This window comes from Heptranchias perlo, unplaced genomic scaffold (genome assembly GCF_035084215.1).
Source record: "Heptranchias perlo isolate sHepPer1 unplaced genomic scaffold, sHepPer1.hap1 HAP1_SCAFFOLD_62, whole genome shotgun sequence".
Lineage (NCBI taxonomy): Eukaryota > Metazoa > Chordata > Chondrichthyes > Hexanchiformes > Hexanchidae > Heptranchias > Heptranchias perlo.
The window spans coordinates 3304641-3308109 of NW_027139644.1; the positions used below are offsets into that span (position 1 = coordinate 3304641).

Genomic DNA, 3469 nt, shown 5'->3' on the forward strand with positions numbered 1-3469 from the left:
AGAAGAAACCAGGTCTCGCCACTCAGAGAAATGAGAAAGTGAGCGTTGAGAAGAAAGTCTGAGAGAGGGGGAGAGTCTCCTGGGGCTGTGTGGACCATTATTTCTGATTCAGGTCGCCGTTCTTCGAACGCTCTCGTTATCTGTCACGAGACTGACGGTTGGACGGGACTGGAAATGCTCAGGAACATTGTAGCAGAGGCCGGCAGGAATATTTCGAGTTCTTGAGCTTCAGAGGAGGGCAAGGTGAGGCACAGAGAGCATTGAGTCTCATTTCACTATAGACGGACGCAGGCCCTGCCCCAGGTGAGGGTTTGTGTTTAAAGATCACTTCACTTAAAACACCTTGACGATCTCGGTTTCCAGACGGACATGACGGGCAGGAAAAGACCAGTTGGTTCATCAATCCTGCCCCACATGACCGGAGCATCGTGACTGGACACTTCCTACACACACCACCCGCCCCACCCACCGGAAACATGGAATCTCCTGGGAGCGGTTAGAAGCCAGAAAAACAATTAAAGGTCAATGAAGAAGGGAATTTCTGGGAAATTCCTCCTCGACTCCCTCAGGCGATCGAATCGAGTTCAATGGATCGCATTGACCATGCATAAGTTAACTGTAAAACCACTCACCTTCTATATGATGCGATCTCTGCCCCAGTGAAGAACCGGTCCAGATCCCTCGAGAAGGCGGAGAGAGAGTCAGCACCAACCACAGCAGCCGGTAATGCATTCCAGATGCTCAGTACTCTCTGGGAAAAGAAGAACCTCCCAACATCCAGACTATTCTTACCTCTGTGTGGTCTAAACTCCTGTCCGCTGCTCCTCCCCAATCTGTGAAACTGGAAATAATCTATTTCTTCACTCAGAGAGTGGTGAACCTGTGGAATTCTTTACCATAGAAGGCTGTGGAGGCCAATTCACTGAATATAGTTAAGAAGGAGTTAGATAGATTTGTAGACACAGATGGCTTCAAGCGGTATTGGGAGAGAGCGGGATGATGGTGTTGAGATAGAGGATCAGCCATGATCATATTGAATGGCAGAGCAGGCTCGAAGGGCCGACCCGTGCTCCTATTTTATGTTTCTCTCACTGGGCAGGCTATCCAGCCCAAGGATGGGAGCCATTTAAAAGGTGCGTATGTGCTTGCATTGAATCGTATCGTGTACAGAGCGTTAGGATTTCCCCGCGGTCAACAAACTCTTGCCTGCCCTTATGTGGAAAGGTGAGGTGAGGAAAAGAGGATATTTTCAAAATTGGAAACATAATGCGCTTGGAGATGCCGGGGATTGAACCCGGGACCTCACACATGCAAAGCATGCGCTCTACCACTGAGCTACATCCCCATGGAAAAATAAGTGCCATTTTAGAAATAAACTAGTGGGCTTTCGGCTCCCTCGCTCCCAGACAACGCGATGCCTTATCGTTCCACATGCTCACAATGTTCAACCTCTGCTTCAGTTCACGGGGTTTCTGCTCCTCTTTACTTTAAAATTACTTTAAACTTTCCAAAAAAAGTCTGCGGAAATAGATAATACAATTGCTAATGATCAGTGACTGGGCTGAAATCCAACCATGAATCATAAAGCGAGATGGAAGAAAGACAGAGCGTCAAACAGGAACAAGAGCTGGGACTGCTCGCTCCACATTGCACCGTCACACATTCCCGTCAGTCGGCGGCTGCTATGAGCTGAGCTGCTGAGGGGACCGTGAGATGAAGTCCTGCTCCGGGACAATTTAATGCTTGTGGAACCTCAGAAGTTGGCACTCGCTGCGCTCAGAAAGCGTCATTCAAATTTCCGTGCTTAATTCTGGTGAAAAAATAAATATGGAAATACTGGGATTTGAATCCAGGACCCCATACATGCGAAACATGCACTGCACCACTGAGCTACCAAGGAAAGAAGAACTGATTGTTCTCATTTTATGAGGCCACCCATGTTGGGTGTGCCCAGTTTCAGATTATTTCCAGTTTCACAGATTGGGGAGGAGCAGGGAACAGGCGTTTAGACCACACAGAGGTAAGTGTAGTCTGGATGTTCGGCGGTTCTTCATTTCCCAGGGAGTAGTGAGTCTCTGGAATGCATTGCCGGCTGGTGTGGTGAGTGCTGACTCATTGTCCACTGGGCTTAAAATCATCTCCTTTTCTGCTCCATCCAGACAATTAAACATGGAGTATGAGGACCTGATAGAACTGTGGGTGAACGGAAGAAACCAGGCCTTGGCACTCAGAGTAATGAGAAAGGGGGAGTTGAGAAGAAAGGCTGGGAGAGGGGGAGAGAATCCTTGGGCTGTTCTGTAACCATCCTTCCTATCTCAGGGCGCATTATTCGAACGGTCCCGTTATCAGTCACTTTGCTTACGATTGGACGAGACTAGACATGCTCAGGCACTATGTAGCAGAGGAGAGCAAGAATATTTAGAGTCCCTGAGCTTCAGAGCAGGGCAAGGTGAGGCGCGGAGAGCATTGAGTCTCATTTCACTACAGACGGACGCAGGACTTGCCCCAGGTGAGGGTTTGTGTTTAAAGATCACTTCATTAAAAAGACCTTGACGATCCGGGATTACAGAAGGACATGACGGGCAGGAAGAGACCAGTTGGTTCATCAATCCTGCCCCACATGACTGCAGCATCGTGACTGTACACTTCCTACACACACCACCATTTTACTGTGGGAGAACCTTCACCACACGGACTGCAGCGGTTCAAGAAGGTGGCTCACCACCACCTTCTCAAGAACCATTAGGGATGGACGATAAATGCTGGCCTTGCCAGCGACGCCCACATCCCATGAACGAAAAAGAAACGCCTCACCTATCGGAAATGTAATCTCATGGGAGCGGTAATAAACCATAAAAACAACCAATGGCCGATAAGGAGGTGAACGTCTGGATAATTCCACCCCCGACCCACTCAGGCGATCGAAACCAGTCCAGGACATGACATTGGCCATGTTTAGGTTAATTGTAAAATGACTCATCTTCCATATAATGCCATCTCTGTCCCAGTCAAGAACCGATCCAGATTCATCGAGAAGGCAAAGAGAACGTCAGCACCCACCACACCAGCCGGCAATGCATTGCAGAGACTCAATACTCTCTGTGAAAAGACGAACCGCCGATGATCCAGACTATTCTTACCTCTGTGTAATCTAAACACCTGTCCCCTGAATTTCAACCTCTGAATCATAAAGTGAGATGGAAGAATGACAGAGCGTCAAACAGGAACAAGCGATGGGACTGCTCGCTCGACATTGCACGGTCACACATTCCGGTCAGTCGTCGGCTGCTATGAGCTGAGCTGTTGAGGGGACCATGAGATGAAGTCTTGCTCCGGGACAATTTAATGCTTGTGGAGCCTCAGAAGGTTCATCTTGCCGTGGGCGACGGCTGGGAGAGGTCAGAGACTCCTTGGTATAAGATTAGGCATTTTAACATATAAAGCGTACATTTCGATTCAGTGTTTTCAA

At 48.6% G+C, this 3469-nt stretch overlaps 1 non-coding gene across 1 annotated transcript; it reads right to left on the reverse strand.

Annotated features, from left to right (window-relative positions):
* Nucleotides 1–1273: 1273 nt before the first annotated feature.
* Nucleotides 1274–1345, reverse strand: trnaa-ugc (transfer RNA alanine (anticodon UGC)). Its single transcript has one exon. It is a non-coding gene; the product is annotated as a tRNA-Ala (tRNA).
* Nucleotides 1346–3469: the final 2124 nt, after the last annotated feature.